Source organism: Equus caballus, chromosome 19, assembly GCF_041296265.1.
Source record: "Equus caballus isolate H_3958 breed thoroughbred chromosome 19, TB-T2T, whole genome shotgun sequence".
In the NCBI taxonomy this organism is placed as follows: domain Eukaryota; kingdom Metazoa; phylum Chordata; class Mammalia; order Perissodactyla; family Equidae; genus Equus; species Equus caballus.
The window spans coordinates 24911392-24934050 of NC_091702.1; the positions used below are offsets into that span (position 1 = coordinate 24911392).

Below are 22659 nucleotides of genomic sequence, written 5' to 3' on the forward strand. Positions count from 1 at the left end.
GATAATTTTCTTTTGAGAAGGGTAGCAGAGAGATAAGATGTTAACTGAAATGAGACGTGGAATGAAAGGTATTTTTTTTTCTTTTTGAGGACAATATTAAGACATATTTTGTGTATGTAGGAGTGGGAAATCAACATAAAGGAGAGTACGAAGACACTTCTTGGAGGCCTTAAGTCGATTTGGTATGGGAAGGGATCCATACAAAAAGGAAAGAGTGGGGATGCTGCTTTCACAGAAGTCAGAGGGAAGATTGAGCATGGTAGGTACAGAGACAGGTGGAGTGGGAAATCTTATAGAGAAAATAATGTATTTTCCCTGTGAAGTAATAGGTGAGCACAGCAATGGAGAATGAAGGGTAAGGAGAAGAGTGGTGGGGATTTAAGAAAGGAAATGAGAAATGTGGGTCAGCTTGGAGAGTAGGAAAATGAATTTACTATGGGAGGTATAGTAGGATTGTCTGGCTTTTATGAGTGCTCATTTGAGATTCATGGTCATAAATATAAGTGAGTCCAGTCAGCACATTTGTGAGATTATGACTATGTTAGGCCAGATCATTATTACCAGATGCCTGAATTATTACAATAGTTACCCCATTGGTCTTCCTTCCCTCAGGTTTCCCTTGCTACTGCCACGTAAATCTTTTTAAAATACTTTTCTGCATACGTTAAGTTCTAGGCCAAAAACTTTCGTTGTTTCCATCTTGATCTTGAAGGCCAAATGCTTAGATTTTGAACCTTAGGTCTGTCATAATATGGACTTATGTACTATGTCTCTAGCCACAGTAAACCACAAAATATTTTCCACTGGGCAGTGACTGTTTTGCATTTCAATGATTTTAATTTTAATAATATGTTTTATCTTTTAGGATGGTTATTCTGGCAATTGTATGGAAATTTTCTGAACAGGGCATTAATAAATTCAGGGAGACCAGCAAGGAGGCCATCTTAGTGAAAAGTGATGATGGCCTCAATTTAATCGTGAGCAGTGGGAAGAAAGGTGAGTTGATGGGAATGAAAGTTATTTAGAAGGTAAAATGTCTTGATTTGACTGTAGGGATAAAGTGATAGGAAGGTATTTACAATGACAAATAGATTTTTCATGTACCTGATTGTACAAATGGTGGTAACATTCATTGGGAAAGAAAATAGAAAAGGGAGAAAGAGAATGAGGAGAAAAATTAGTTCAGTTTAATACACGTAAAATTTAAGATACCTAAGTAACATGTATATGTAGATGTCCCTTAGGCACCTGGGATGTTTAAGTCTGAGGCTTAAGAGTGAGTTCCAGAATGGAGATCAAAATCTGGGAGTCATTAGCACTGAAGTCATAGATTGGGGTGTCATCATGCACTCAGAGTGTATATATAGGATCAGAGAAGTAGGCAGTGTATGGATCCTTGGAAAAAATTGTTGCTGAAGGATGGAGGAAGAGAGTCCTAAGAGGAAGAATAAAAAGTGACAGCCAGAGGGTTAGGAGAAATAAAATAATTAGTAGTATTACAGGGGTAGGAGAAGGAGCTTTTTAAGTCCACTAATATTTATATTTTAAAAGAACTGGAACAATTTAGACATGGTGGTTCTCAATCATGACTATTAGTTAGCATCATCTGGGGGCCTTCTAAAAAAAAAAGGAATGTCTGGGTCATATGCCTGATCAATTAAATGAGAATGCCTAAGCAGTAGGAGGTAGAGATCCCTTTTTGAAGCCCACTGATTGTTCTGATACAGATTAACTGTAGAGATCTCCTGAGATAGTGACTTGACTGTCTGTTTCATATATTATATGCAATAAGACAAGCATAAATGGAGTAAGATTAAGTTTCATGTAGCAATAAAACTTAGATAGTACTGTTACTATGAAAGGGCAGGGAATATGAGCTAGCTGTACGTGGCAGACTGCAAAAAAAAAGAAAAAGAAAAAGAATTCCTTTTAGTAACCCTATATGTATTCTCCTTTGCAATTTGTCTTTATAGCTTCTCTCTCAAGAGTTACAATCTATTTCTCTACTTCCATAATTTGGGCTGGCCTTGTAATTTGCTTCAACCAATTGAATGTGGTAATAATGGTATTTCAGAAGGTCTGAGTGTAGGCATCAAAAAACCTTGAAGCTCATGTTCTTATTTTCTTGCCTGTCTGGGACCACACTGTGAAGAAGCTTGGGCTACCCTCCTAAGGGAGAGACCATGGGGAGAGAGAAACCCGGCTGATAGCCAGTACCATCCTCTACACATGTAAATGGAGCCATTCAGGGGAACCAGCCCCACATGAATACCAGAGGACTGCAAACACATCAGTGATCCCAGGCAAGACCAGCAGAGGAAGCTTCCTTGGTAGCATAGTCCAGATAGCTAACCCACAGAATTGTGAACAAATAAAATGGTGGTTGTTTGAGCCACCAAGTTTTGAGGTGGTTGTTATGCAGAAATAGATAACTGATACACTGTATAAGAAACAATTATCAATCTTTAGATTTAACTGACCAACAAATCACTTGTAATTCCTTTCATGTATAGATACTTTTGATGTTTCTTGCAAAATCTACTCTTAAATCTCCCCTGACCATCTAAACCTTTTATCAGTATTGTATCTAAAGCATTGGACTATTTTTAGACTACTATTTAGCACTCATTTACTTCTTTCATTTTGATGCGTTTTTCTCATGATTTGTTCCTCCAGTATTATTTCCTACCTCTCACTTTGTATATGTAATGAAAAGAAGATAGCCAGAGCTGGTTCCTTCTCCGGCTGCTATTCTTGCTGTCACCACTATAGTGGTATGAACAACTAACTCTATTGAACATTTACTATTTGTCAGAAGCTCTCCCATGAGCTTGGCCTTCAATATCTCATTTTATTCTAAGACTCTGTGACGAAGGTACTACTGTGTCCTGCTTTGCAGATAAGGAAACCAAGGCTCAGAGTGAATAAAATAACTTGCTCAAGTCCACACAACTAGTAGGTAACTAGAAAGTGACTGGAGCCAGGTTTGAATGAATCCATAGCCTATTTTCCTCACTAGTTTTAAAACACTTTCATGATGTGCTCCCCCAGTTTCCTTTTGTGAATTTGCTGAATTGCCAATCCTTTTTTTTTCTGAGCCCTGAGCTAACATCTATGCTAATCTTCCTCTATTTTTTGTATGTGGGATGCCTCCACAGCATCGCTGATGAATGGAGTAGGTCGATGCCCAGGATCCAAACCCACAAACCTGAGCCACCAAAGTGGAGGGTGTGGAACTTTATTCGGCCACAGGGCAAGCCCCTGGGCCACATTCTTTATGTAGGAAAAGGAAATTAATATTCTTTGAGGACCTGCTATTGTGTCAGGCACTTTCATACAGGTGTATATTATCTCATATAATCCGCATAGCCATCCTACATGGTACATATCATTTCTACTTTTATGGCACATGAAACAGGGATATGAATAATTTCCCAAAGGTTGTACAACCTAGGATCTGGTGAAGCTCGGACCCTAACATGATCTGTGGGGCCCTAAACCTCAGAATCTTTCTATTACGCTACTTGGCCTTTTTTCTTTGGATTTATATCCAGTGATAAACTTCATTTCTTTCCCAGAGTCCTAGTTCTTCCTTGCAGGATAAACTGCTAGCAACTATTCCATACTTTAGTCTCTCTTCTTAAATGTCATTTTCTCTGAGAAGTCTTTCCTGATCTCCCATATTAGCTTGGTTTCCCCTGTTATATACCGCCAAGGCACTTGTCCTTTCCTTTAGGTAACGGTCCTCATGCTTGTAACTTTTTCCATTTCTGCTCTCCCACTAAACTAGAAACTCCCTGAAGATGGGGATATTTTGCCTTCTGTGCTGTTAAAGCCTCAGCCCTAGCACAGAGCCTGGCACAGAGCACTTCCTCAATAAATATTTTCTGAATTAATTTAGGAACTTTAAGACCATGGGCATGCCTGGAGAAATGACATTTGTGTACTAAATTGATTATAACTTAAGATCCTGTAATTTGGTAAGAAAATCTTGATAATAAGAGCAGAATAAATACAGCTTTGAGGTAGGACAACACTTTCAGGACATAAAGGCCATGTTAATGTGAAATTTTCTGCTTCATTAAAGGCCTGTCATGCAGTCCACAGAAATATTATCCTTGACAGCTCTTTGCTTGTTGTGCTGCCAAAGCGTGCATCTTAGGCCACTGTGCTCAAGGAATCTAACATTGACTACAGGTTTGTTTCCAAGGACACCCATCTGTAGCAGAAGATAGAAAGAAAATAAACTAGACAAAACAAGGTATTGAGAGCATGTTTCAGTCTTCATAAAGGCAGAATTAAGGAAAAATTCATAAAAATAGCTTACTGGTCCTGATCAAAAAAGAAAGGCAGATATTAAATTGGTTAAAGTCAATTTAAGTTCTTCTATCATTTCTTTTTATCATTTGAAACTCCTTTTTTAAAGTAGCAATATTTAAATAAATAGGTGAGATTTATGCCTCTTAATGTCCTAATTATCAATTCTGATGACTACAAAGATGAATCATTTCTCTTTTGGAGGAGATAACCCTCAAACAGATGACTTGGAACCAGGTAGAGAAAAAATATGATTAGTTTTATTATTCAATTTTGTACTGGAACATTAACACTGCATAAAGGCAATCATAAGACCACATTTTAATACACTTAGAAATAATTATTTCAAATAAATACATAAATGTGAAAAATGTAATCTATGTAAATCTATGTAAATGAATAGTTATAGTGAATTAGTATATAACATTACTGAGTGGATTGCTCAGAGTTTCATTAAATAAAAATGACGAAAGACCTGGGTTAGCAAGAAAAAGCTCTTTTGCTCTATTTCAGTTGATTTAAGTTGTTAATCTGGTCCAAGATGATCAACTTCTCATTAATCATAATAATTAGGGGTAGATTTACTGAGCATTAGTGTAATTTTCGATCATGCTAATAGTTGTGCAATCCTCCATTCATTAATATAAATGAGGTAAATTAGAACCATGACATAATAAAGAAGAGGCAGAAGCTGCAGGAACTTTTGTGGATCCCCCCTAAACCCCATTAATTTAAATGTAATATGTTCTTCCTCAATACTTAGTTTCACTCTCTTTATTTTCTGTTGCTAATGGTCTTTCAGCTTGGTTAATGGGCACACTGACCTCTTCATTTAAGTGACCGCTATGGTGTGGTCTAAATCATATGTGCTTATCTTGTCTCATTACCTTTAACCCTTTCTCACACGTTCAGTCAACAAGCCTCTATGGAGGGAGCACTCGTGACGTTTGGAATTAGTTATGTCAGCACAATTCAAAAGAAAAAAGAGGCATCTTATCTATCTTCTAGGAGATCACAGTCCAGAAAACATTGTGGATTGGATTGATGTTATTAAAAATATAAAAGCAATTCCAAAGTAAAAATTTCTCTCATCATGGTATCCTTAAAATTTTTATTATCCAAAAGATGTCAAAATAAATTTCGTTCTTCATCTTTCATATTTGTGTCCACATCCCCAGAGCGGCTTTTCCTGAAAACACTGCCTAAATTAGGTCCTTATTTTATGGTCTTTATCTCAGGGGGTTTTTTTTCTTCATAGCACTTATCAAATTTTAGAGTCAATTTTGTGTGTATGTGTGATTATTTGCTTTCTCTTCCTCTAGGTTGTGAGCAAACTGAGGGCAGGAACCATAACTGTATCCCCAGGCTCTAGCACATTGTCTGGTACATTGTGTGCCCAATGGATATTTGAATAAGGAGTAATCTACTGTATTTGTGGTGCTTATTCAAAGAATAAATCATAAAGATGCTTGATCTTAGAATCTAGAATATGCCACATTGTCCTTTTGCATAACAGAAAGTCTTAGACTGAACTTTATGAGGTTATTCCATTTAGTTGAGAGATGTAGTCATTCTCATGATGAGAATTTGTTTTTTCAAATCTGTTTATTGGAGAAGAAACTCACCAAATGGGGAAAAAGAATCTCTGGACCAGGAGACTACTTGACTCCAACTTCACTAGATCTATGGACTTGTGGTGACTGATCTCATTCATTCACTGAGCAAACTTTTACTGCCTTCTTTGTGCTGGGCACTAATGACTCTGGGGATGTCATACATGGCAAAGTCCCTTTTTAAAAAGAACTTAGTCTAGTTGGAGAAACAATAATATGAGGTGCTCATGCAATTGGTAAATGACAGAACTGGGATTTGAACTTATTGCAAAGGACTAACGTCTCTGATTTGCCCATTAAAACACACAGGCATTTCACAGGAATTTGGACTTCACTAAGAACAGCAGCAACATTGTGGTTCTAGCCAAGTTTAAGCACAGGAGACATATATTGAGCATTTTTGTTTGTTTGGATAATGTTGCAAGAAAATGGGGGATGAATTTAGGAGGGAGAGAGAGAGAATGAATACCAAGAGACCAATTAGGAAGCCATTGCTTACCCTGGCAAAAGGTAATAAGGCAGTAGCAGCAGAAATGAAGGGGAAAGAGAATAGATTCCAGAGATGTTGAAAGGGAGAAACTCAATAGGTTTCAGCAATGGATGAGTATGGGAGTAAGGAGAGACCCCGGTGAGAGAAAGAAAGGGATTAAATAAGGTCTCCTGTTGGTAGCTTAGTCACGTGGCTGGATGGTGTTGCTGTTCACTGAAGTAAGGAATGTATGCTGAGAAGCAGGTTGAAGAGAGAAAAATTTCAGATTTCTGTTTCTTAACAGTGTAGGGACAGATTGAAAGGGGCCCTGAGCATTCCCTGAGATGTGATAGGCATGTTTCTGCTGTTACCGTAGTTGCTGTTGTTTGTAGGAGGACCATTACTGCTCCTCCTGCTGCTGGTCTTCTCACTTTTGGACAGTTCTTCTCAGTTGTGCATTGAGATAGGTTGCATTATGTATATTTTCTCACAGTCCTCACAGCAAACCTCGAGATAAATGTCCATCTTCATTTTATACTGAGTAAACTAAGGCTCAGTGAGGTTAAGTATTGCTAAATGACATTGCTAAATGTTGTGAAGTTCCTGAATGTCAGAGCTGAGATTCAACCTGACTCCAATGCCAATGCTCTTTCCAGTGCCTTCCATCCACTCAATTTCAAACCATTTGTATTTGAAGCACCTGTGGGACATCCAGGTTTGCTAATTTGTTAAGTGTGGATAATAATAACTGCCTGAAGGCATCTGAAAGTGTGAAACTGAGATATGCTACCAAGTGTGGAATATTATTATTGAAAAGTTCCTAAGTTTTTCATGCCATTCAATATTAATTAATTTCTAGAAAAAAATTTGATTAAACTACGAATTACTAAGTGATTTGCAATACCAGGATAAAATTTTCTTGGGAATGCTTAATTTATCCTCTATTTAATGACACCAATAGAGAAAAGATTATCACAGACTTTTAAAAAGTTGAAGCTGGAAAGAATTTTAGAAATTATTTAATAAAAGGCTTTATATGAAGAAACTAGGATCTAGGCATATGTTGTAAATGTCAGCCCTTAAGTCATAACAAGAGAGAGATGTTGTGCTCTCACCTGCATAATATATTCAAGTTGAGTAGCATCAGCATCTTTGTCCTTGTCATGAACTCCCCAATTATGTGCAGTCCCCACCACTCCCTATTTTATTAATCCCAGAGACTTGTCACTCATTAATCTGCCCAGCCCCATAGTGCTTATACTGGTGACAACTAATCTAGAGACTTGTTCAGTACTGTAAATTAAATTAATTAATTGTACAGGGGAAAATAGAATCTGTGATTCAAGATATATTGTCTTTTGATCTATTAAACTTACCGGTAATTTTTTCCTGTGAGAAAGAGCGTATTAGTCTGGTAGGACTACCATAAAAAAAATAACACATACTGGGTGTCACTTAAACAACATAAATTCATTTCTTACAGTCTGGAAGTCCAAGATCAAGGTGCCGGTAGTAGGGTTGGTTTCTTCTGAGGTCTCTCTCATTAGCTTGAAGATGGCTGCCTTCTCACTGTGTCCCCCTTTGGCCTTTTCTCCATGCATTTGCATTGCTGATGTCTCTTCTTCTTATAAAGACACCAGCCATATTGGATTAGGGCTCACTCATGTGTTCCTCATTTGAGTTTAATTACCTCTTTAAAGGCTCTATTTCTAAGTACAGTTTTATTCTAAAGTACTGGGAGTTAAGACTTCAACATATGAAGTTGGGGGGACACAATTCCATCCATAACAAAGAGTTTTTGTTGAATGAATAAGGGAATGTTATTTTGAACTATTACAGCACTGTTTTGTATTACAGTAATTTACACACTTTTTTATCTTCATTACAAGGTTGTAAATATCTTGAGGGGAAAATTATAGCTCTATATCCATTACAGAATACATCTTCAAGAAGTGATTATTTGACTACAAAAAAAAAAAGCAACGCTTTCAGTTTCCATTTAACACTCTCTGGTCAATTTTACTTGTATTTGGCATGAAAGAAGAGTGAATTAAACAATAGTTTTAGAAGAAAGAATTATTAATTTAAAGTATTGAGATAAAACTATATGGTTTAGTCAGTCATTAAAATTGAGGGTAATATCTGATTTCAATGAGTTGTATGTGTTTTCATCAAGTTTATTTTTTAGATGGTTATTTTTGTGTAAGATTACTGTTATGCTCCAATTGATATTTATTAAGATATCTAAATTTGAAAAGTCTATTTCATTTAATTATGCTTGTAGGAAAAAGTGTTATTAAGTTAACGTCTCTTTTGCCTACTTGAAGAACTTATTTTAGGTTTAATTTGCATGTCCAAAACCTAAATAGGAATGCTCTAACCTGTACTCAAGTAATTTGGATCACCCAGTGAATTTCTTTGTAATGACACACAGAAAAAATAGTATCAAAAATATGTATGCATTAAGATATATTTAATTTGCCAATGACCTAACTTTGTCATAGATGTATTCACAGGTTTTGTCTAGTTGATTGAATCACAAAGAAGAAGATGAAATATGTGGAAGTGTAGCTTTTTTTATTGCATATTTGCTGAAGCATTGCTTTAAGAGCATACCAATGACTGTTGAATGTCATGTCAAGCAATTCCATACTCATCCCTTATTGGTATTTTTCAGGGTTATTTATAAAATAACTTCACTGAAATAACTGAAAATATCTGCTTTATATTGTCCAGTTAAATTATAGCTTTTGAAGGATGAATGTTTTCTGAGTCTTTTAGCCTTTGGCCCTGCGTTGTTTATTTGTTTGTTCGTTTGTTAATTTAGTCAGTTGTTCAACAAACCTTTACCAAGGGCCTCCCAGTTTCAAGCAATGCCCTTATTAGCTGTATGACCAGGGCAAATCACTGAACCCTTAATCTGTTTGTTTTGTCCCCTGTTAAATGGGGATGCTAATGCTTTCTATAGCTGTTGAGGCTATTGAATGAGTTAATATTGTGACAACTCCTAGAACTGGGCTGGACGCATAATAGGGATAACACCAATTGTTAATTTTCCTTCCTTCCAATCTGGCTCACAGCATCTACTGGTTTTTTTTTTTTTTTTTTTAAAGATGGGCACCTGGGCTAACAACTGTTGCCAATCTTTTTTTTTTTTTCCTTCTCTATCTCCCCAAACCCCCACCCTGTACACAGTTGCATATCTTAGTTGCATGTCCTTCTAGTTGTGGGATGTGGGACGCCGCCTCAACGTGGCCTGACGAGCAGTGCCATGTCCACGTCCAGGATCTGAACCCTGGGCCGCAGCAGCGGAGTGCACAAACTTAACCACTCAGCCACAGAGCCGGCACCAGCATCTACTGTTTTACTTGTGATTGTCTGGAATTTAAATTATAGCAATAGAATTTTAGAACTTTAAAGTTGAGGATATTTTGGCAATAATATTTTTCCTCTTCCTCATTTTTGAGAACTTGAAAATGGATCTGACCTATTCAGGAGATACTATTGTTCAATGAGAGGACATTTATTTGATTTAATCCATGTATTTCTCTTGATCATTACATCCATTGGTAGGGTGGTGGGAGAGAAAAAGAGGGAAAGAGAGGAGAGAAAGAGAAAGAGGCAAAAAATTTACGATATATTGGCATTATTTTTCCTGGGACTTTTTTGGTGTGGTCAGATGTTTAATTATTCAGGCTTTAGGCTTTTTCTTTTCCCTTTCTCTTTGTTAAAAAAAAAAGACTTTAATTTTCAAAATAGACATCATTTTTGAAATTTTGCTAATTTGGTAAATTATGGAAACTTGCTTTACAGTCACTTTGGTTTTAGTGAATTAATTGCCCTTTAAAAGAAAAGTATTTGCCAGTTTCCTTCAGAACTGGTGCACTAGCATCAGGTTGCCATCTGCCTCTACTTAATATAGGAATCATGCTATGGTACTAAGCTGGGAAAACACACTGCATGGCAGCATCCTGGGTTCTATTCCCACTGCCTTCCCGGTGACTTAAATGCTCTCTCAAGCTGACTTGGCATCTTTCTGCTTCTGTCATCTCCATCGCTAGCTGAGGTTAATAATATTTGTTCACTATGACAGCAATAACGTTACTAGGATAACTAATAATTTCTATATTCATTGGAAGAAGTCCTAAAAGGCATCGATATGGGCTACACTGTTTCCAATCATTTTGCAGGTAAGACAGCATTGTTGTGTCAGGCAGAATTCTAAAATGTTCCCCCAGATTCCTGACGCCTGGTGTACATATTTTGAATAATCCTCTCCCCTTAAGTGTGGACAGAACCTTTGAATAGATGGGATAGTTACTTCCTTGATTAGAGTACCTTATATAACAATTGGTCATGGGATAGTCACCACTGTGATTATATGATGTTATCTGGAGGGAGAATGAGAATCAGAGAGAGGCTTTCCTGCTGTCCTGGAAGAAAGCAAACAACCATGTTGTGAGCTGCCTATGGGGGCCATGTGGTAAGGAAATGTGGACAGCTTCTAGTTGCTGACATCAATACTTGGCTGACAGCTAACAAAAAATAGGGGATCTCAGTCCTATAACCACAAGGAACTAAATTCTGCCAACCAGCTGAATTAACTTGGAAGAGGACTCCTAGCTCCAAATGAGAACCTCAGTGTGTCTAACACCTTGATTGCAGGTTTATGAGACCCTGAGGGGGAGGATCAAGCTAAGCAAAGCTCAGATTTTTGACCCAAGAAAACAGGTAATAAATATGTTGTTTTAATTTGCTAAGTTTGTTGTAATGTGTTATGCAACAATAAAAAACTAATACCATTGTGTAGCATAAATATGATAAGCATAGGTAATCCTATACTTTTATACTTAATTTGATTCATGCATTGTTTTTCTTTTTTGCAATTTGTATTCTATAAAGTATGAAATGAAGAGCTTTTCTTATTTTTTGAAGGATTTTTTAAAAATTTTGCAAAATGACTAGTCATAATATTTTAAAACCATCTTATAGCTTTTGAACATAATTTATAGCAGGATAGTCTTCTTGTACTTTATGAAGTACTAGAAGCAATTGAGCCTATGCATTGTACTTTAATTATATTCACAATTATTTGTTTTAGTACAAGTCCTGTTTGTTAAGGATGTCTTCTTGTATGTATAGTCTTGTGTTTCTGGAAGAGAGTTATGAGGAAGTAGGGTTTCCTATGTGTTTGCCTTGATTCAGTAACTGAACTATTGCTGATTATGAAAGCAGCCACTTGAGCTGAGTATGACTGTTGGTCTTAACTTGTTACAATATGATACTAATAAGACCAAGCCCTTATGTGTATGCCAATTAGATTTGCTTACCCTATTATAGGATCAAGGGTGTGGATAACTACACTCAAACTCCACTCTCTGTCTTAGGAAATTCCCCAATAGTGTGCACTCATCAAATGGCATGTCAGTGTCATAGTCCTAAATGAAGTATAGCAAATCATTGTTAGAGGCCCACAGAAATTCAGTGTTTGACACTGACATGTTTTAATTCCTTCCCTAGTCCCAATGAAGACATAAAAACAAACAAATATTAATAACCCAGGTTTTACATTTCTCACTTCAGTTGAAGTCCAGGATGTGGCAAGAGTCCTTGGAGGGTCCATCAGATATTGCTTTCATTTGTTTGGGAATTTATGCCAACTCCCAACTGTGAAAATTACCAAAATCTTGAGGCAGCCATCCAGAAATGTTCACCTTGATAATTCTGTTCCGGAAGTCAAGCAAGCGTGCATGAGATTGGAGGCAATTTTGTAGACAGCACGTTAGACTACCAGGCCAAATAGGATGTAAAGAAAGAAGTTTTAATCAGCTCTGGGACAAGCTTCTGAATAGACAAACAGTTTTATTGCTCTCCCAGAATTTTTATGCTTTTACCAAATTGTGACCAAAAAGATAAAAGTAGAGACTGTGAGTTCCAAGTGGTCAGGGACCATGCCAATTGTTTTCATTTTTGTATTCCCAGGACTGGGGACAGTTCTGGAATATATAGGTGTCAATAAATATTTATTGAGCAAAAAAACTAAATTATACCACTGGCTCCTTTTCAAATGCGATAGCTGATAGAACACAATGTAAAGATGTTGGCTGATAGTTGCATTGTGACAATTCTTCTGTATTGTGGCGTAATTTTATCTAAGAAGTATGTTTACATCTACCCTATTAAAAGTATTCTGGTAGATTTGAAGAGGATGAAAGATTATGTAAATGAAACAAAAATTATGCTTTTCCCTAAACAGCCAAGCTTCGGTATTGCTTCTGTTAATCCTTTCTGTTCTTCCAGGCCATTCCACCTCTGACTGGATGTTTATTCTCCTCCTCTGAGCCCTGGCTACTCCTTGGTTTGCTTGGGAAGGCTGTAGAATAAGGTTGAGCAGTAAATAACACAGGCTTTGCCAGTAGCAGTTCTAGACCTTTGAAGAGAGATTTGTACATGTGCCAGAGTGTGTCTATGGTTCCTGCCTTGGACACCAATCATTAAAAAAAATAATAATCTGTTACTTTTAAAGTACTAAATGAAAAAAAGTTCTATATTAAAAAAATAAATTACTAAATGACTTCTTTATTTTTAGGGGAATGATTTATTTATTTATTTATTTGGCATTTAGTTAGCCCTGTCATTTGCAAACCTAAATAACCAACTAGACAAATACTTAGACTGACTAGAACAAAACAAACTCTGTTAACAAACATGATGGCACTTTTTCCAGTAGCTATTTGAAGAAGCTTAAGAGGACACTGAATGATTTGGAGTATGCTTATTTGACATTGCTAGATATATGGATCAATTATTTTTCCAGAAAAGTATGTAACATAAGTCTATATACAGACACAGATGATCAACAGATTCAGTTTCTTTTAAATCCAGTTGTAATTTTTTTAAAATTCTTTAACCCGCATTCACTGATAATTCTCGCTAGCGTTAAAATCTAGGGAGGAAAGAATCTATACGTGACTATTGCTGCTGCCTAATAAAATATGCAATTAAACTTATAGGTCTTATAGACCTAATTTATATATTGATTTGCTCATGACATTTTTTGCCTGTGACATTTCACACCCCAGTTTTCTTCTCTTTCTCTCCCTCTGTCTCTCTTTAACCATTGCTTTAATCCGTACTTCTCTGTTTTCCAAAGTGTTGCTTTCCCATGTAACTATGAGAAAGAAACAGCTGTGATTTAAGATGCCAACTTTTCTATTAACATCAATTGTCTCAATAACAACTTTGAATCATGTTTTAAATAAATGTGTTATGACTATGATTGCATTATTATTGAGTGTGATTGGATAAGAGACTTAGGGAGAGTGATAGATTTTAAAGGCTTTGAGTTTAATCATGAAACTTTCATCCTCTTCCCTTTTTGTTTCAAAGTTGGAAATACTAAGCTATCATGAAGGATGAGAAAGGTACAAAATAACTTTCCTCTTCCTCCTTCTCCTTCGCCTTTTTTCCTTCCTTTCATTCCTGCTCCTCTGTCTTCCCCCTTTTGTTTCTTTACTGTAATAGTATGGATTTTGGGAAATATTAATCAATGATTGACATGAACAATATTATTAAGTTCTTCTTTGTTCAACTTACTCTCATTACTTCTCTATTTCTCTTCTTTTTCTTCTGTGTATAACAAATTCTGTGTGTAACTGTGTGGGTAGGCTGAAAGTTTGGTGAACAGGAAGTGAAAAGGGAAGAGAATGGAAATTTGGGGGGGCATCTGTAGGAAGGGAATGTGGGAAAGCCTTCCTTGAGGCTGTGGGACAGAGCTCCAAAGTGGACATGCTAAATCAGGACAGTACAAAGCATGGATCCTTGATGGTGGACCATGATGAATTTAATGATTAGTTCTAAAAATTCTAAAATATGAATATGTTTATAGAGAGATGATTTTCCTAGTCATATGTGTAGGGAAGAACTCAATCTTCCTTCTGTGCTTTTCCTTTACTCTCACACTGATCCAACACTTGCTACACTTCCAACACAAGATATGTGGGGATTTTTCCCCACAATAAGCAATTTTCTGTGACATCAGCCGCATGTTCTACAATTTAACTCAAATCTGATACTATCTATTTGGAGACAGTGTCAGATCCCACAAGTTCAGGGCTCAGTTCCACAAGGCTGCTTCCCATCCCTCTACTTCAGATTCCAATCCCAAGTCCAAGTTATTACCTGTGATTCTAACCAAGTCAGAGATTCCCATGACCCCCTCCTTGGGTTTGATTAATTTGCTAGAGCAGCTCACAGAACTCAGGAAAACAGTTAATTGCCATTTATCAGTTTATTATAGAAGGATATGATAAAGGATACAGTTGAACATCCAATTGGAAGAGATGTATACGGCAAGGCATGTGGGAAGGGGCCTGGGATGTCCATGCCCTCTCCAGGTGTGACACTCTCCTAGCCCCTCCATATTTTCACCAACCCCAAAGCTCTCCAAAACCCTACACTCTTGGGATTTTTATAGAGGCTTCATCATGTGGGAATGGTCAACTTTTAAGTCCATCCCAAGCCTTCTCTTCTCTCTGTAGAATGGAGGGGAGCTGGAAATTCCAAGCTGCTGGTCATGGCTTGGTCTTTCTGGTGACCAGCTCCCATCCAGGAGCTTTTAGGAGTCCACCAAGAGTCCCCTCATAGCAAAAAAAGACTGCTGTTACCCAAGAAATTCCAAGGGATTTAGGAACTCTGTATCAGGACCTGGGGCCAAAGACCGAATATTAGAACAAAAGATGCTCCTAGTGCTCTTATTCACTTAGGAAATTATAAGGAATTTTAAGAACTCTGTGAGAGGAACCCAGAGGCAAAAACCATTATATAGGGGCTGGTCCTGTGGCCTAGTGGTTAAATTTGGCATGCTCCACTTTGGTGGCCCAGGTTCACTTCCAGGGTGCAGACCTATACCACTCATCAGTCGCCATGCTATGGTGGCAACCCACATACAAAATAGAGGAAGAATGGCACAGATGGGAGCTCAGCACAAATCTCCCTCAGGAAAAAAAACAAAACAAAACAAGAAAAGAAGTATATTTTCTTCTATATCTCATAGCATATTTTGGTTATATTTTTGTATAATCAAATTTCAGATCCCTTCAAAATTTATATATACCTCTAGTATGGAATCTTTTAAAATATGTGACCATTTATACACCTACCATGTCTGAATAAATGAATCTGTTCTTTATGCTCTACTCAGCATAGTGAGTTAATAACACCAATATGTAAAGAGAGTGCAATCTTATTTAATGTAAAATTTAGACTCCATAAAAAATATAGTATATAATATAGGAGAAAATTAATACAAGACCAAAAAAGTAGGATAAAAATTAATCACACATATTTGTAACAAGATGGAATTTTAAAAAATAAGTTTTTCTCTAATTATAAAAGCAACATATGCTCATTAAAGGAAGTTTGAAAATGGTAAATGTATAAGGAATAAATAATCCAATCACCTAGTTTTATCATTATTAACATTTGTATATTTATATATATGAATGTATATTTATGTATTTTTATATATTCTCAATCTTTCTTAGTATAGCTGTCCATCCTTCTAAGTTATTTTATATTTGTTTATTTTTATATTCATATGTATTAGTTATCACATTCTTCACACACTGTATTTGTGTTTGTGTCTGTGAATACTTTTTAGTATGATTTCTGTTAGGGGAGGAGTTGGGAGCAGGTAGAAGTAAGAAAAACACACAGCAAATAAGAGCTCAAAAGAGTTTGGATCCCAGATGAACTTTTATTGGATCTGTGATCTTCATCAAGTTGCTTAACCTTTTTCTGCTTCAATTTCTTCATCTGTAAGTAGTGTGGTTGTAGAGATTAAATGAAATGGTAAATTTAAATGATGCAGCTCAATAGCTGATACATAATCATTTAAAGCTCCTTATTGTTTTTATTATCAATAACAATGGAATTTTGGATATCACAGTCAAATCATCCTCTTTTAAGAAGAAACAGGATGCAACAAACTTTGCATTAAAGACAACTGTAAATGAGGTTATTTAGCAGAAACTTCTTTTGTATATATGCCAGCTTGCCTGTGAAAAGAGAAAATAATTAATAAAATTATTAAAAGATGATTACTTTTTTTCCTCAAGACTCACGTTTTGGGCTTTAGCAGATTTTTTCCTCAATGGAAGAGAGATAAGTTCCATTATGAATCCACAGCTCATAAAGCCTTGGGTATTCCATTTGAGTGATCATTATGGCCTTTTCATTATGCGTCATAAGTATCTTTGGGAGTCATCTCCATCCCTTTTCATGGAAGACAAAGTAGCGTGGTAACAGCATAGCGAGAAGATTGCTGGCCTCAAATCCTAGTGGTATGACCTTGGGATACTTATTAAACATCTTAGCTAAAGCCTTAACTTCATCTGTAGAATCAACAATACCCTAAAATTTTATTGCAAAAATAAATGAAATAATGTAGTAAAAATAATATACTATCAGTTATGGAGCACTTTACTGCTAACTTGCTGGGCCTCCCAAACATGGGAGTTTGTCTGAATCGCTGTTCAGCTGATATTGATTTTTCATATATATATATGAAGTTGTCTTTAATGCAAAGCTTTATACAAATATATAGTGGTAGGCTTATGGTAGAAAAAGCTGAGATCTAAGGTCAAGGAATAAGGATTTGGTGTTAACAGAACAGGAGGGCAATGGAGATATTATAAGGAAACTGCTGCAGAGTGGTTGACAAATTTTGTACAAAATACTTTTTCTAAGAAACCTCTAATGGAATAAATTTCAGCTTGATTTAAGGCTGTGAGACTCTTTTTTTTTAGGTGAAGTCATTTATTTAACTCCAGTGTATAAAATAAAGGCCTCTCACCTGCCCCAGCTTTCTTCCCTCCCCACCCTCATCCTGTACCAGGATGAAAGGCCAGGGGATCTGTAGAACTTAGGTGAAAAATACTGGCCCAGAATAATCCAGTTTTACTTGGAAGATAGTTACCACCTATAACCAAGGATAATAATAAAAATATTTAACCTCTAATAGGGCAGGAGAACTGACTGCTCAGAATATACGCCAGCTCTGAACATCTTTAACGCTCTGCTGGTGCAGAGGGGCTGAAGTTCAGCCTTGCCTATAAACAAGGACTTTACTCCTGGAATATTAAAATGATTTCATTATCTATGGTCAAAACATTAGATTTCTCTGAAATATTAGGAGACAAACAAAGCTTATTTAACACTTACACAGTTTTAGTACGTGCCAAGCCCTGTTTTAAATGCTTTATATCTATTAATTCACATAATCTTCACAACCATCCTATAAGGTAGGTACTGTTATTACTCCATTTTACAGATGAGGAAACTGAGGTATAGAGAAAGCTGAAATACAGAGGGGGGAATAAACTCACACAAGGATATACTAGTAAGTGGAGGACTCAGAATTTAAACTAAGAAGTTGGTTTTAGAATTCAGACTCTTAACACTATCCTATGCTATGTTTTAACATCAAACATGCTAGTCTGTTTAAAAAATATGGTGGTGTTGAAAATTACTCTGCTGTCTCTTTGACTTACATATTATTTAAAATTATTTAGTCAAGTTTCATGTCAGTTTTTAATTATTTATTTTTGGTTGAAGGACTTGAAGAGAGGCCTGAGGCCTACAAGTTGATGAAGATCTCAGCAGAAGCAAAATAATTTGTGTAGAGCTTACTCCCTCTTTTCTATAACTTAATGTTTTAAAAGGAATGTTTGTTGTTAGAGGTTCACAGTTAACAGAATGTCTATTGCAAAGTATAGGAAGTCACTTGCTGATTGCTACTTTATTGGTATACATGGCAATGGACAAGGAAAATCTGTTAATTTTAATTTTTAAATTTTGATTAACTGTGCCCTGTTAGGACAGAATATAGAAAGACATAAGGTTTCCTATAGGCAAAGGTGTCAAACCTTGTCAGACAAGGGTGCATCTTATCTCCCTATCTATTTAATCTGTACCCAGAACATATCATGCAAAAATTGGGCCAAACTCAGCTAAAGGAGGAGTGAAAATTGGTAAAAGAAATATCAACAATCTAAGATATGCAGATGACAGCATCTTACTGGCGATCAGCAGCAATGACTTGAAAGGAGTTCTGATGAAAGTGGAAGAGGAAAATGCCAAAGCAGAACTGCTTTTAAACATCAAGAAGACGAAAATCATGACCACAGAAGAAATACACAACTTTCATGTAAACAATGAAGATGTTGAAATTGTTAAATATTTTCTCTACCTTGGTTCAGTCATCAATTTAAATGGAGACTGCAGCCAAGAAATCAAGAGAAGACTGAGACTAGGAAGGACAGCAATGAAAGAATTAGGAAAGATCATTGAGTGTAGGGAAGTGTCATTAGAGACCAAGGCCAAGATTATCCACACCCAGTGAAGAGGGCTGACAGGGAAAACACTGATTCATTTGAAATATGGTGTTGGAGGAGAGGTCTACAGATACCCTAAACTGCCAGAAAGATGAACAAGTGGATCCTGGAGCAAATTAAGCCTGAACTGTCCCTGGAAGCAAAAATGATAAAACTGAGATTGTCCTACTTTGGGCATAGCATGAGAAGGCAGTGGTCTTTGAAAAAGACAATAATGCTGGGAAAAGTAGAAGGCAGCAGGAAAAGAGGAAGACCAAATATGGGATGGATTGACTCCATAAAGGAGACTATAGGCATGAGTGCATAGAAGCTCAGTAGGTCTATTGGGGACAGGACATTGTGGACATCACTCATTCATAGACTTGCCAGGAGTCTGAACCTACTTGATGGCATGTAACAATAACAAATGCCCTGTTAATACTTATTATAAATATATGTTTTCCCAATAATAGCAAAAATGCATTGTCATGAGTAAACTTTGGAAGGTGGATTCATTTTTCCTAAGATGGCCAAGATAAAAGCTTTAAAAATTATCATTAGTATTTAAGTATAATTTAACATTTAAGTATAATTTAACATTTAAGTGTAAATTGTCCTAGAATATTATGAGACTCCATTATACCAATAATTCAGAAAAGGAATCAATTACATTTTAGAATCCAAGAGGCTTAAGGAGACCCGAGAAATGATACAGTAGTTTCCCTGGAGGTACCTGCATTTAATATATTTCATGTAGGTAAATGTTTAATTTATTTTAAAAAGAAATATTAACCAGAAAATGTTTGATGATAAATAATTTCACTTTCTCTCTATCTCTATGACTCAGGAAATAATTCATGTAGTTGATTAGAATATTTTTTCTTTTATTTCTTTTGGGTGAAAAGAGACAGAAAGGGAGAATTACAATCTCTCAGAAGAGATGTTGCCTATTTAATCCATAAAAGAAAAAGTATGTCTTGAGACAGTTTCAAAGACATTCTTCAGAATGTCTTAGTAAATTGGTTTTGGCTCTCTTGACCTTTTCATGTGGCTCTTATTTTCTTCAAAGAATTTTTATGCTTTCCTCTGGAGTCCTCTAAATTTTTCTTATTTGTTCTAATCTGTATATTCTTCAACTGATCACAGTATTGTAAGAAAAGACTTAGCAGTACCTACTGTGATTGAAATTTTGCTTTTGTCTTATACAAGCTGTTTAAAAATTATATAAATATATAAATACATAATGATATAGCCATTTATTCCAGCCAATTTAAATAAATTTTCTTACCTAAAAACAAAGAAAAATGTCCCAAAGTTAATGAATAGGAATGATATAGAGTGTTATATGTATCATGCCATTGGAAAAATGTTTATATTATTATTGAATAGATACAATTACTGGCATTTGGGATCCTGTAAATCTTAATTATGCAATGCTTTCCCACTAACATTCAACAGTATCCATCATTTTACATCCCTGAGAAAAATCGTTCAGGGGCTGTCACCGTGGCCCAGTGGGTAAGTTCACACACTCTGCTTTGATGGCCCAGGGTTTCACCGGTTTGGATCCTGAGCATGAACATGGCACCGCTCATCAGGCCATGCTGAGGTGGTGTCCCACATAGCACAACAGAGGCATTCACAACTAAAATATATAACTATGTACTGGGGGGCTTTGAGGGGAAGAAGAAGAAAAAGAAGAAAAGAAGATTGGAAACACATGTTAGCTCAGGTGCCAATCTTTAAAAGAAAAAATCTTTCAATGGCCTCCCATTACCTTCAGGATGATGTCTAAACTCTTCACAGCCCAGGAAGCCCTTTATGATTTGACTTCCTGTGACCAGTTTGGCTTTATGTATGGTCGCTATCCCACTTCCTGGAGTCAGGCTTATTCTCTGAGTCCACAGACTAGAATGGCTGTTCAATTCTTACAGTTTAGTTGCTGCTTTCTTTTGGAAGCCTCTGATCTCTGCAGACTGTCCTAGCATAGCTTTGTCATAGCATGTATCACTGCGTCTAGTTCCCATTTGGTTATCTGCCTCTTCAGAAGATCTTTAAGATTCTCGAGGGCAGTGACTGTTTTATTTGTAGTAGTATTCCTGGAACTTAGTATAATATGTGTCATATAAAAGAAATTTGTTGATTGGATGTATGAGTTAAAAAATGATGATAATAATGGTAACCCATAGTATTGAGAGATCATGAAATATTTTCTAAATCAAAAAGGAAAGATAAGGGACTGGCCCAGTGGCCTAGTGGTTAAGTTCAGTGTGCTCCACTTTGGCAGCCCAGGTTCAGTTCCCAGGCACGGACCTATACCACTTGTTGGCAGTCATATCATGGTGGCAACCCACATACAAAATAGAGGAAGATTGGCACAGATGTTAGTTCAGGGAGAATCTTCCTCAGCAAAACAAAAAAAGGAAAGATAAAATTATTAGAAGTATGATTTTAATATGGATGTTTCTTTAGTGTCTTTATAAATAGAATAATTAATGTTTAGAATAAATATGACTTTTTATTCATTAGAATATTTGCTTAATGAAAGAAAATTTTTCTAATTATGGTATTTAGGGTTAACAAAAATGTATTATGTTTATAGAGACATATTTTTATGCATATTAGGCTTGCTATTCATGGTACAAATAATTACTTCTCATCTGATTATGGATTTAATATATGTCATGTGTCCTATATTTTCAAATTATTTGCACAGTTTTAATCACGTCCATTGTATCTTCAAAACTGTGCTTTTAAAAATGCTGCAGCTCTCAAAAATTAATGCAAAACACACACATTAAATTGTATTTAAAACTGAAGGTTTATTTGAAATTTGTATTCATTAGTTCATAAAAGATAAACATAAAGCCTTAGGGTAAATTCTAGATTCTATAAACAAGACAAATTATGACAACAAAATCCTTACTTTTTCTCTTTAAAAATTCAAAAAGGCAAGATAGTAACAGAATGTAAACTTATTTTTCTCACACTCATTGAAACTACTGTAGGGGAAGAAAAATCTTGTTCCCTTTACCCTCCTGAGTTCAATGACTGGGGCCCTCAAATCAAAGTGGTACAAGACAGACTAATGAGAGGAAAAGAACAATTTAATTACGCATCTGTGGGAGTTTCATAATGAAATGAGACCCAGAAGGCAGCCAGAAGACTGAGGCTTGTATACTATCTTAGGCTAAACAATGCAAAAGGGGTTTTGGGCTACTGTGGGAGGAAACAAGTTGTAGGAAGGGGTGGGGGAAAATGTGTGGTGAATAAGGGTTATCTTTCATGCAGCTGATAAGACTTTCTGAGGTGATGAGAGTTGTCTCCAGGAGTAGTTCTCTTCCGGTTTTGGACATACCTTTGCAAATGGAATTTTCCTCTATAAATGTAAATTTCCTCCATATGTAGAGTGTATATGGGGGCTCCTGCTTATTTGAGGATTCATTATTAAAGATTTTGCCACTATGAGTTACATAGGGAAACTATGATACATTAAAAATTTTCTTCAATAAACCAATTATATATTTAATTCCTACTCAAGTATCCCTCCCAGTTTAAGACAAGTCTTTGTATCCCATCTAACAAGGTCCATCTTGTTAGGTCATCTAATAAGATCATCTAATAAGGTAGAGCCTTGGTCAGTCTCTGTTGTTTAATATTGTTTACTTTTGACTACATTACATAGGTAAATTGAAAAGTATAAAATCTAACCCTCGCAATAAGTACTAGATTTCATGAATTTAATGTAGGTGCTGTTGGCAAAGTGATCAACTTATATACAAAGCCATTAGTAAATGATGACCTGGCAGAGAGTACTTTTACTATGTTTGATTGTACCGGGGATTTAATTTATAGAGCTGAATAAGTGACAATATGTGGAGGTCAA

General features: G+C 36.0%; 1 protein-coding gene across 11 annotated transcripts in view; it reads left to right on the forward strand.

Annotated features, from left to right (window-relative positions):
• Positions 1-22659, forward strand: part of NAALADL2 (N-acetylated alpha-linked acidic dipeptidase like 2) — a 1279597-nt gene that overhangs the window by 465831 nt on the left and 791107 nt on the right. For 2 of the 11 annotated variants that reach the window (XM_070242644.1, XM_070242643.1), the window contains exon 2: positions 11065-11130. The exons of the other annotated variants lie outside the window; for them this stretch is intronic. The gene's annotated coding sequence lies outside the window, so the exon portion shown is untranslated. The remainder of the gene's footprint in view (positions 1-11064; positions 11131-22659) is intronic. 11 annotated transcript variants of the gene reach the window in all.